A 13,818-nucleotide genomic window follows, 5' to 3' on the forward strand; every position below is an offset into this window, starting at 1 on the left:
GATCAATTTACCTGATTTTTGTAATATGACATTTTTGTTTCATGATGGGTATGTACAATGTCAAGATTTGTTTTGTAGTTTTTTTTTTAATTAAGTTGAATTCCAGACTTGAATAAAAAAAAATTAGATACCTTGGGACTTAATGAGTTAATTTAAATTCTTTCTGTCAGAGACAATTATCTGGAGATAAAGATACTATCTTATATTTTATCATCCTGGATCTCACACACCAAAATATCCAATGAAACTTGAGACTTTGATAGAACACAATTCGGAAGTCTTATATCTCAAAAAAGCAAATGTTAGAGAAACAAATCTTTTACAACAACTTATGTTCTTTTCATTTTTCTTTATATATTCATCTTTAACAATATATATTACATAAAAAAAATTTGCTCAAAATTCTTGGCAAAAAAAAAAAAAAAAATCTACAACTGAATGATCAGATAATTCCGACTTCGTAAAGCAGTTCATTGTTTAGGAATCTTTCAAATGTAAACCTTGATAAATCAATTGTTTCAAATTCGCCATCGATAATGTACTCCATGAGTGCTCGACCAATCGCCGGTGCATGCTGGAATCCATGTCCATTAAGACCATTGGCGAAGAAAAAATTACATAAGTAGGGATGGTTTCCAATAACGAGATTCTGATCTGCATAGTTGTAATCATAAAAACCTGACCAAGCACTCATCATCTAAAAAAAATAAAAGAAAATACATTAAACTTGGTTATTATTAGAATAAACAGAAAAAATAATTAATAATAGTAGCAGAAATAGCGAATCTCTGTCTCATTTGATTGGTTCTTGACAAAGTGCAGAAATGTATCTACAATTTGATTTTTTTCTTTTTACGCAAGAGTCACCACTTATCAAAGCCCAAGAGGGAACAATATCGTAGTAATCGTTAGTAGTGGAAATTTGGTAAATTGGATTACTTAAGGGGATGGCTCATCAAGAATTTGTTTACGTTGGACTTGAAGACAACCATATTGTTATTGTTGCAATATTTTTGCACTATAATATGGTATGATCCCGCACAGTCGGAGATTCTATTTATAAACGATGCTGCTAGGAACTGACGAATCGAATTAATTCATGTTCTGCTACCAACCAATCAGAAACCAGAATTGCTCCATAAATATCAAATCTTTCGGTAGCAACTTCGCATATGTTTTCTTCGTGTCAACACGGGAAGAATCTTTTGCTCTGTGGATTCCAACTTGAGAACTGTCTACTGCGAACCAGTCACCCCCAAGACTTGTGTAGAACAACTAACCATCAGAAACTGTTCTAAAACTAAACATGGCTTGCACTTCTAGAATAGTGGAAATTGGAAACTTAATTACTTAAGGGGATGGCTCATCAAGAATTTGTTTACATTGGACTTGAAGACAACCATATTGTTATCAGTTGGAAAGCAGGAAAACGGAACAGAGTTTCACAGGCGTACAGTTCTAAGAAAGAAGTTTTGTTCATAGAATCTACGTTCAGGTTTAGACACAGATAAAGAATGGGGCAAATTATCGATAATGGTTTGAGCTAGACGAGTGTTTTTCGTGAAATTTAGGACAAGGGGGGGTCCATAGATTAGAGCTCAGACGAACACAAGACCTGAGACAAACAATGATGCCCCCTTAGCCTATTAGGTCCCACCATCCTATAAATAGGACGCCAAATAATTTCTTTTCAATAATGTAATATATAATACTACTGCTTACTGCATATATTATTCTGAAGAAAGGTTAAAATTTATCTATATTCATCAACTGCTTTCCAAGAGTTGTTGAAATCGTTTTAAAAATTCTTGTGCAATTTGTGCTAAAATTTTATTTGTTCAGTAATGTATAAACTTATATAAACGAGTTCTTCAATAGTAAATCATTAAATGAGAGGAGGAATGATAAATGAATAAATAATTAGACATTTCTCTACTCAAACATACCCGCCTATTTGTTTGCTTGTTTTTCCTTTGTTTTCCTCTTCTGGCTCTGGTCCTTTCCACATTTCTGTTCGCTTTTTAAGCCTTCTATATATTCCTTTGCCAGCAAAGCTTCAAGCAAACTACCACTTACTTTTAAAATAAATAAATAGCATAACATAAAATAAATGAGCAAATAAAGCGAAACAAAAATGAAAGTAACGCCAGATAGATACATCTTGTATACAGCAACATAAACTGGGGTAAGGAAGTGACAATGGCTAAGTGGTTAATGACGCGGACTAAGTATGTCAAGTTTGAGTCTAATGTATTCAACAGAAACACTTTCACTTTGGATGTTGGCAACCTTCGTGTGGCCTCTCTTGTAAGTACCCAATGTCTTTCTAGAAATAATTCAAATTAGAAAGGTATCGATGAAACCAGTGTCATTAATATAATCATCTGATTCATACAAAATGAATGGATGAATGACTTGTGGTAAGTTACCAATGATATGAGAGATTCGTAAAAAATAAGAGATAAATGTTCGAAATTAGGACTAGCAGATCAAAAGTAACTCCTACCGTTACCTCTTAGTTTCGTAAATATTATGTTTCTAAGAATTGGTTGATAGATTTAGCTGAAAATTTAATCATAATAAGTTAGAAATTATACCCCTAGGGTTCCCTAATAATTAAATTATCTTTATGATTCATGTAAACGTACTTTCAACTAGATCCAGAAATTCGAAACCTTAGAGTGCAGAGCTACCTCTTTTTTTCCTGCCAAAACATGGCGACTAACACCTAACGAAGGTTGGAGGTTACATCGATGGCAACGTCGTGCAGATAACACTCAAGATGAGACAAATTGTCCGATTAATCTAAGCAATAATCATTCATACGTCATCTAAAAAAATTCAGAACTGTTCATTTGATTTTGTTTGTTGTTTTTTTTTTTCTATTTGTATCATTTCATTTAAATGCAAAAAAAAAAAAAAAATCAATTTCATTTGTTTATGGTTTTTATTGTTTTTATACTTTTCTTTATCTGGATTTTTTTAATACATTTTGTTAATTTTTAGATTTTTATTTATTTATTTTTTTGCCATAAAAATGAAATTTAATATTGTTCATAGAATAATTGGTAATCAAGAAATTAAAGAAACAAAGTGGATCTTTTCATATTTATCTAGTTTATCATTATCTTTTTTTCCAAAGGAATCACCACTTATCAAGGCCCAGAGGCCACTCGAGGATAAGGGTTAAAGAGTATACCGTGGTCAAAAGGACAATATCATAGTAATCGGTAGAAGTGTAAATTTGGTAAATTGGATTAATTAAGGGGAATGTCTCATCAAGAACTTGTTTACATTGGACTTGAAGATAACCATATTGTAGTCAGCTGGAAAGCAGGCAAACGGAAGAGAGTTCCACAGGTGCACAGTTCTTAGAAAGAAGCTTTGTTCATGGAATCTACGTTTAGGTTTAGACATAGATAAAGAGTAGGGGAAATTATTGATAGTGTTTTCAGCCAAACGAGTGTTTCTCGTGAATGTTTGGCGAGGAGGGACCATAGATTGGAACTCAGACGAGCACTAGCCATGAAAATAAGGATAAAATAGGGACAGGCTCGCAACGTCTCTTCTTTGAGAAAAGAGCATCCTCCACTGGGCAACGAAGTCATATTCTGAACTCTGTCAAGGCAGCATAAGGTCTTCCTAACAGCTCCTGTCCAGATGTGATTGTTCGTATAATTTAATAATAGAATATACATGATGATGATGATGATGATGATGATGATGATGATGATGGCAAAGTGGTCCATGCCGGAAACTCCGTGGATCCAGTTGACCCTTTTGCCCACACACAAACCATTGAAGTGTCGCGACCAGCTGCAACAGAAGGCTTATGGGCTCATACTAAAACAAAAATGAAAGATTAGGAATAAAGAGAACATGTTCGATATGCATTTGATGGCATTATAGTGGCGAATGAAGACACATAGAAGGAATTTTTAATCATAAAATACATCTGTAAACAATATCCTGTTTTGATAAAGTCATTTTTGATATTTATTAAATTTTGTTAAAATTTTATAACGTTATTTTTAATATTTATTAAATTCTGTTTGAATAAAATAACGTGTTTTTAATATTTATTAAATTTTGTTTAAATTTGATAACGTTAATTTTAATATTTATTAAATTCTGTTTAAATAAAATAACATTTTTTAATATCTATTACATTTTGTTTAAATTTGATAACGTTCATTTTAATATTTATTAAATTCTGTTTGAATAAAATAACGTTTTTTTAATACTTATTCAATTTTGTTTTAATTTGATAACGTTATTTATTAATATTTATAAAATTTTGTCTAAATTTGATAACGTTATTTTTTAATATTTATTAAATTCTGTTTAAATTTGATAATGTTATTTTTTAATGTTTATTAAATTCTGTTTAAATTATATAATGTTATTTTTTTAATATTTATTAAATTCTGTTTAAATACTATAACGTTATTTTTTATATTTATTAAATTTTGTTTAAATTTTATAACGCTATTTTTTTAATATTTATAAAATTTTGTTAAAATTTGATAATGTTATTTTTAATATTTATTAAATTCTGTCAAAATGTTATGACCCTTTTTTAAATATTTATAAAATTTTGTTAAAATTTGATAACGTTATTTTTAATATTTATTAAATTTTGGTTAATTTTTATAGCGTTATTTTTTATATTTATTAAATTTAATTTAAATTTGATAATGTTATTTTTAATATTTATTAAATTCTGTCTAAAATTTATAACGTTATTTTTTTATATTTATAAAATTTTATTAAAATTTTTTATAACGTTATCTTTTAATATTTATTAAATTTTGTTTAATTTTTATAACGTTATTTTTTAATATTTATTAAATTTTGTTTAAATTTTATAACGTTATTTTTAATATATCTGTCTAAATTTTATAACGTTATTTTTTTAATATTTGTTAAATTCTATTTAAATTTTATAACATTATTTTTTTAATATTTATTAAATTCTGTCTAAATTTTATGACGTTTTTTTTAAAAATATTTATTAAATTTTGTTTAGATTTTATAACGTTTTTTTTTAAATATTTACTAAATTCTTTCTAAATTTGATAACGTTCTTTTATAATATTTAATAAATTCTGTTTTAATCTTATAACGTTAGTGTTAATAGTTAATAAATTTTGTCTAAATTTTATGTCGTTTTTTTTAAATATTTATTAAATTCAATTTAAAGTTTATAACGTTATTTTTTAATATTGATTAAATTATATCTAAATTTTACAAAGTTATTTTTTAAATATTTCTTTAATTCTGTCTAAATATTATAACGTTATTTTTTAATATTTATTAAGTTCTGTTTAAATTTTATAATGTTATTTTTTATGTTCATAAAATTCTGTTCAAATTTTACAACGTTATCCTGTTTATAAGATTTTGATTACACAAATTCCCCTCTGCACCAAATTGCTGCAGGTTTTCATTACTAGATGCCAAATACAAATTTATTACGTTTAAATCTTCAACCCCCGTCTTATCTAACTACCCTACGTCGTTACATACACAGTTATTCTTTATAATTAGATACTATATTGCATCCTAGAAGAGGCATCATCACTATTGCCCAGATCTATAGACGAAATAGTTCGTATTTTCCCCTCTTTCTGACAAGTCCTCCCACTCTCCCAGACAAGACCGAGTAAATTTATAACCATTACAACTATTTTCACCTGACACCCTTATTAACTGGATTAAACACTCTTACAAATACAACTACCCTTACACTTCAATATTCGAAAATAATGATTTCCGCTCAGTAACATCCCTCCTATTCTCATTGGCTGTTACCTTGAAATTATATTATTCCGGATCATACAAAAAACAAACACATCAGCCCTTATTCAAGATGACTGCTCGATCTTCACGCATTTACATATATCATTTATAATTTAGTTTAAAGTTACACAAATCAAAAAAGTTATAACTTCCATACAGACAAGTTAAAACAGCTACCTCTGGTAAAGATACTTTATTGTTTAATATTGTTTATTTTCTCATGAAAATACTGTTCCTTCGTTCTAAATCGTCCAAGTTTTCTTCCTTTATTCATTTGAATTAATAAATAACACCGTTGGATCAATCGTCAAAACGTATGAGATGAAAATATTAACGAATCTCTGGCGTACGTCTATGAAACTGATCCCCTCCCACTCTAGGAACGTTATAACCGAAAACTGATCCCCAACGATAAAAGTCATCAAAACATTTCGTTTTTTGTTTATCGCAAAAAAATCGTTCATTTCAGCAAGCACGCATACATGCCTACCGGTTTTCCCTGAATTGGTTAAAATAGAATAAACATGACGTTATTTCGATGACGTCTTCGTGGACCAACGGATAAAAGGGTTCGCGTCGTACCATATAGGTTAAACGTTTCTGTCCATGTATCAGATCGTTTTTGTTTTTAAAGTTTTAACAGTCTTACCGGCTAAATGGATGTTCTTTTTTTTTCTCACCTGTGGGCAGCAGCAGCAGCAGCAGCAGCAGCAGCAGCAACAACAACAACAACAACAACAACAACAACAACCGTACTTTCGAGATGGGGGACACGCTTCCACCGGGCAACGCCGGTTAGGGGATACTGCTAGTTGTTTAATACTTATTAACATGATTAAGAAATATAACCTTCTTTTTAAAATTTATAAAGATATTGTTTAATGTTTAACATGCTTTAGAAATATATTGTTTGTTACCATTAATCGAAAAAAAAAATAAAAGAAAGAAGTTGAATCTAATAAATCAATCATTGACGTATATTTCGGTGACGTAACTACGGAGTTATAGAAGATTGCCCCTTTTTGTTATGCAAGGATTGGAGGCTATTTTTATAACCTAAACGGTACATCTGCCCATTCTTAACCATCGTTTACACAGTTAAGAAAAAATAAATAAATCATTGCACGGCGAATGTTTCTTTGAATTTAAACTCAGTTGAATTTCTTCTATCGATTTATGAAACTTTATAAGATACTTATCCAATTTTACTCAAATATTAAAGCCGCCCGTAAAAGGAAAATTAGCTAAATTACGCAGCAGTTTTATGATGGACTTACTATTAGGCTTAAAAAAAAGAGACCGTACACCAAAAATTACACAAATTCACCAAGTGCTTTTTTTTAAACAAGGAAAAACACAATTTACCGGCGAAATGTCTCGTCTGCCATTTTTTTTGCTTACATTAAGATCAGTGACCAAGGAAAATAATTAATAGTTAAACATCATACGATATCATATAATAATACCGACTAGAAATCGTTGGACGACCAAATATTATTTTATTTTATCAAAACAAAAATGCTGGATGGATTTATGTAAATTTTGGTATAGAGCTTTTTTTTTAATTTACTTTTTAACTGAACAGATACGTACATAATAAAGTTTCCTGCAATAATAATTTTTTAATATTGGGGTAAAACTACTTTTATGCAATAAAAATTTTTTAATATTGGGGTAAAAATAGTTTTATGCAATAATAATTTTTTAATATTGGGGTAAAAATAGTTTTATGCAATAATAATCTTTTAATAGTGGGGTAAAATAGTTTTATGCAATAATAATTTTTTAATATTGGGGTAAAAATAGTTTTATGTCATAATAATTTTTTAATATTGGGGTAAAAAATGGATAAGCATCTTTGATTATTCTCTAACAAAATAAAAACCACTAAAGAGGAGAATCAGGAAACACAAACTTCGACCCAGGTAGTTAACTTCGTCCCCAAAAGTGTAACTTCACTTAGCTGACCGAAAACAGGAACATATATTCTTAAAATACATCAATTTAATACGCGAAAAAGATATTACAAACTTTATTAAGACGGACAGTCAAATTGACAGATTGACAGACAAAAATTGGTAACCCACGACTAAAGAACGACTCGGCCTTCTGAGGACGTTGCGATCTACACTACAGATTTGATGAGCCATGGGTTCGAATTTACATAGTTTTATGACAACTGAAAACATTTAACTCCGCATCAAGGGTCGGTAATCTATGACCTGCAGGCCGGATGTGACGGCATTTTGACCGACCCACGAGCCTGATTACCAATGACTCTACTTTTAATATGAGAGACGAGGCTTTCGAATTCAACAAAATTCCTGCTGGTATTTTCCTCTGATCCACCCAATAGAATTTGAATACCATGGACACATAGTATTCAATCAACACCCAATCACCTCCATTTCTGCATAAAATATAAAAAATAAACATAGACAGACATTAGGCGGGGGCAACTTCAAAGGGACAATGTTGTCTCAGTCAGCTTACTATTTCATGTCTCATGAATGTGTGGATGTTATTGCATGTGTACGCACGTAAGCGTATATGCTTGCAACTATTTGCACTCGTAAGTATGCGTGTAGGTGTATCAGAATTTCTGGGGAATTTTTGACACCCCTAACACGAAACTGCGAATAAAATATAAAAAAACTCGTAATTTCTCTTTTAAAAGTGGGTTGTTTATTTTCTTTATGGATTATATAAACTATTAAAATTGTATAAAAAGTAATTTATTAAAAAAAAATAACAAAAAAAAAACAAAAACAGGAATGAAATCAATTGAATTTTACCAGTTAAGTATTTTTCAATTTTTAAACTTTAAAAATCTATAAAAATTTTTCCATTGATTCAATTTTTACGATATTTTCAGGGTCAGTGTGAAATTTTATGCTCTTTCCAATAAACCGAATATAATATTTTAGACAAACGTTTTTTTTTTAATTCACGCCCCGCGATTTTGAAATGTCTATTAAAAAGTAAATAATTAATTTATGTACCAAAGTTTTATATATCACAAATTGAATATAAAAGATCAATAAATAATATATTCAAATTTAAAATAAAAAAGTAGTGTTTTTTTAGAAATGTACCTGTAAAGTCCGAAGTTTAAAACCCTTTTTTTTTAAACACTTTTTTTTTTGTTTTAATGAAACCTTGGTCCTTGCTCCTTTAATTGAAAAAAAAAAATTAGGGTTTGAATTACATTTTTTGAGTAGTTATAAGCTTGGCAAGACAGGGGTTCGAATTATTCAATATATTCCACGCATTCGTACGGTCAGTTTCTGACACACCTAGCGTATGTGTGTTTTGTTTTTGTTTATGTGTACGTTCGTTTGTGGCATCATTTTCAATAACACTTGCAAATATCCACGTCATAATTTTATCCATTTCACCTAGGTTGATTTTTTTTCACTTTGAAGTATTTTGACGTTCCTTGAGGAAAACTTATTTTTGCTAAGTGGTTTTTAATTTTAGGTTTTCTTTTTTTTTTTTTTTTTTTTCGATTTTTCAATGTTTATTTAAATTATGCTTTTAGATATTTACATTGACAGACGTCTGCATATGTAATTTTCCTTATTTTTCATTAATAACATTCGTTCGACCGGCGACCCGTACTTATAACACGATCCGGTTCACAGGGCCAAATGAGTAGCCAGTCCTTGCACAACACGATATTACAAACACGTTTAATTCACGTGTATACCTTTTTTTTTACATGGTAGTCACCACTTATCAAGGCCCGGAAGACACTCGGGGATAAGGGTTATTGCGTGTACAGTAATCAATGGGATAATATCGCGTTAATCGTTAGTGATGGAGATTTGATAAAGTGTCTTACTTAAGGGGGCAGTTTATCAGGAATTTGTTTATGTTGGACTTGAAGACATCCACGTACATGCCTTCTCCACCTCGCGTATACACTCGTGCACACTAGCAAAAGTCAGGCGAACAGAAAAGAATTACTACCTACTCGCACACACTACAAGAACAAGGGAAAACAATGCAGACATATACACAATGCCGCACTGCCAAACACTCATATACGCATATTACTAACACACGCATATTTTTAAGCCATGTTTAATTCAATTTGATTGGTGAGTTCCTATCGCCAGTGTCTATAAGTAGAATCTTCCAATTTTTTTAAATCATATTCTAATATATATAAAAATTATTGCTACATATTATTCACACTATGAACATTTTGACTCGTGACTATTTAGTGAACTTTCTTGTTTGCACTGTAAACATTTTCATGATAGAAAGTAAGTTTTGTATTCTTATCTCTTGTATGAAAATGTTTTGTTATAAAATTTTCGTTTTTCTTCATTTCTTCACTTTTCATTTACAGAACTCTATTTCGGTTCTAGATAGTACTTGCTACCTGGTGATCCTTCTATTCTTTCAATGTTTCATTTATCTTCATTTTATTTTGCACACATGTACCGTAAGCATTAAACACTAGTGTTCGTAGATATAAAAGAATAATTATTATCTAACCATCATGTTCTAGATTTCATTTTCACTTTACTTCTCAACGGTGGGTTTCTATTAATTTTAACACACGTGCGCATGATCAGACGCTAATATTGAACTACGAGGGGGCGTGCAATGAGTAATGCCCCTGACCCACTTTCAGTTGTCTGATCTCGCTGAAATTTTGCATGTGCAATGATTTATATCTCTACGGGCTATGTGGCAAATCACAGCTCTGAACTAATTGTGGTTTCTGTTTTACAGGTGTTTGAACTGAGTCAGGTGTGAAATGGAGCCTGTTAAATGTCGAGCAGTGATCCGGTTTTTGTATTTGAAAGGACGCACACCACAGGAGACTTTTGATGAAATGAAAGAAATTTATGATGATAATGCCCCATCATATGACCTTGTAATTCGCTGGCATCGTGAATTAAAACATGGCCGGAAGTCTGTGGAAACAGCTCCCAGACCTGGTCGTCCCCCTTTTGCTATTGATAAGACATCTGTCCGTCAAGTTGAGGCTGCCATTTTGGAAGATCGGCGCATTACTATTCGCCAAATAGCCCAAGATGTCAAGATTAGTACAGGGTCTGTGGAAACTATCATTCATGACCATTTGCATATGCATAAGGTGTCTGCCAGATGGATTCCCAGGTAGCTCACACCATTCCAGAAGCGAGAACGCGTCGCGTGATCGAGGATGAATTTGGAGATGTGCCAAGAAGATGAGTCAACGTTTTTCAAAAGACTGATTACACAGGATGAAACCTGGGTCCATCACTTTGGTCCAGAGACCAAAGCCCAGTCAATGCAGTGGAAGCACTTGGACTCACCACCTCCAAAAAAGGCATGGGTGCAGCCCTCCGCTGGCAAGGTCATGCTCACAATCTTCTGGAACCAGGACGGAGTAGTGATGACAGATTTCCTGGCAAAGAGTACCACAATTACAGGAGCATATTATGTTTCACTTTTGAGGAAATTAAGGGAATCTATCAAAATCAAGAGACGGGGCAAGAGCAGCAAAGGTACCCTTCTTCTGAAGGACAACGCTCCGGTCCACAACTCGCATGTTGCCAGATCAGAAGCACGGGCGTGTGGTTATGAAATCATCCTCATCCTCCCTACTCTCCTGACCTTGCACCCTCTGACTTTCACCTCTTCCCAGCCATGAAGTTATTTTTGAAAGGAAAGCGCTTCCCAGATGATGCAGCCTTGATTTCTGAAGTCATGTCGTGGTTGGAGGACCAACCTGGAGGTGTTCTACAAAAACGGTCTCCAGAGAGACGATGAGAGAAATGCATAACTCTGGGTGGTTCCTATTCAGAGAAAGACTAATAATTGTGCCAAGTTTCGTTGCTCTACAGCTATGGGAAGTGGGTCAGGGGCATTACTTATTGCACGCCCCTATATATACAGGATGTCCACAAAGTCTGGCTACATTATGTAGCCATACTTTGTGGACACCCTGTATATATATATATATATATATATATATATATATATATATATATATATATATAGTGGAGAAAATAAGTGTTGTGGACACCCTGTATATATATATATATATATATATATATATATATATATATATATATATATATATATATATATATATATATATATATATATATATATTGGAGAAAATAAGTGTTGGACACATCCCATTATTCTTTATTTAACACATTTTTTATGCAGCGAATGACGCGAAAATTTAACAAAAAATAGTTACTAATTTAACAATAACAAATAACTTTAGAAATTGGAACCATTTTAATGCCTAACAAAAATTATATAATAAAAACGAGAATAGCCGGAAAAAAAGTAACTAAATTTGCGCAGTGTCCTGTGTGAACAAGGATAAGGATAATAATAAATCCCTTATCTTTCTCTCGTATTTTTTTTCTCGTTTCAGTTCGGTGTTTTTTTTTTTTTTTTTTTTTAAATTATTATTATCTTTACATTAATACCGTAGTAACTTTAACGGAGGTGTGTTATGGTTTCCAGATTATAAAGATCCTATTTAGAGGATAAAAGATTATAACAGACTACGAATATTAAATTACTAGTATATAGATACGCTAATTTTATGTTCGTAGTATGTTATCACCTGCTACCCTCTTTTATAATAAATAGGATATCCCGATCACTGAAAAGGCAACGTAAAAAAAAGAAAAGAAAACAAAAGTAATGTCGCATTTGGGCCGTATGTGAAACTAAAATATACCCTCTTGGTTGGTATTCTGGCTAGGATCCAAAGGTAGAACAGTAGAACCCCGGGATACGGTGACCCCAGGATACGGTTTTTGAAGGTTACGACCTGAAATACGATGTTTTGTCGAACCCTGGTTACGGTATTCCCCCCTTACAGTGTTATTTATAATGTTAGTTTATTATATACATGTGTATTATATGCTGCACTGTATTTTGTTTCTATTTTTTAATGCCGTATCCCGGGGTTCTACTGTATCTGGTTTGTCTAAAAATGGTATAATGATATCGTGGGGTTTCCGTTTGCGCCGGGCGTCCATACAATGGAAATAAGTTACAGACTCCTATAAGGATATTGGAGATAGACCATGTATGCTAGATATATTCTGACACTACATTAACCAGATTACTGCGATAAATACTTTTGCAGTTTTAACAAAAGGGCTACATTAATATCGCGGAGTCTCCATTCACAATGAAAGTTCACAGAATGCTCAGCATCAATATATTACACATGAAAGATGTAGTTGTGGAATGTCCACAGATCCTGCTAGTTTGCATTAATCTAGTTATTTCGCCGATATCCATATCAGCAGCTCATTATTCATGTTATATGTCATCATTTCAGCAACCGTGTATAACATTCACGTACAGATGAAAATCGCACAGTGACACGAAAAAAAAAATGCATTTTCAGTCAGGACCGACCTTAGTTATTGCGGGACCTTATACAAAACGAATTGCGCCGGGCCTTACGTAAAACGGAGCCCTGTGTGGGCAGGAATAGGGACAATAACTGAAAGTTAAGATTAAAAAAAAAAAGAACTAGCGAGGAGCCTATGAAAGCACGTGGCACACTGCGTCTCCATAGGTTGCAGTGGCCTAAGGCTGACCTTGTCCAGTGTGAGACAGGCCAACGCAAATACTATTTTAAAACTTATATGACAGATAAACGAAAATTCTATTATAAAATTTACATGTGATAGGTGAACGAACATGCTATTTTTAAACGCATGTGTGACATTTGAAGAAAATGCTATTTGAAATTTACCTTAGCTATAAATGTGCCATTCTTATTATTAGCAGTATTACTAATGATGTTCTTCCATCTCTTGCGAAGATGACCGTGATCATGCAATTGTTCTGTGGGTTCGAAGATGGCTTGTTAGACCGATTCGCGCTCTAAAGTATTTCCCACATGTTGGACACCTGCGAGATGATTCGGTAGCAAAAGTGATGACTGCCCTGTCTTTTGCAATGTCACGTTTACTCTTGCGTTCTTCATTGCGTGCAAATTCAGCAATTGTAGCCTCTTTGTGAGTTTCT

General features: G+C 32.0%; 1 pseudogene across 1 annotated transcript in view; it reads right to left on the reverse strand.

The window, feature by feature from the left end:
* Nucleotides 1-345: 345 nt before the first annotated feature.
* The window catches only part of LOC145247874 (FAD-dependent oxidoreductase domain-containing protein 1 pseudogene), a 50,937-nt pseudogene continuing 37,464 nt past the window's right edge, over nucleotides 346-13,818 (reverse strand). The window contains exon 2 of the transcript XR_013863292.1: nucleotides 346-697. The product of XR_013863292.1 is annotated as an FAD-dependent oxidoreductase domain-containing protein 1 pseudogene (transcript). The remainder of the gene's footprint in view (nucleotides 698-13,818) is intronic.

Source organism: Euprymna scolopes, chromosome 26 (genome assembly GCF_053919585.1).
Source record: "Euprymna scolopes isolate OS-2025 chromosome 26, ASM5391958v1, whole genome shotgun sequence".
Classification (NCBI taxonomy): Eukaryota; Metazoa; Mollusca; class Cephalopoda; order Sepiida; family Sepiolidae; genus Euprymna; species Euprymna scolopes.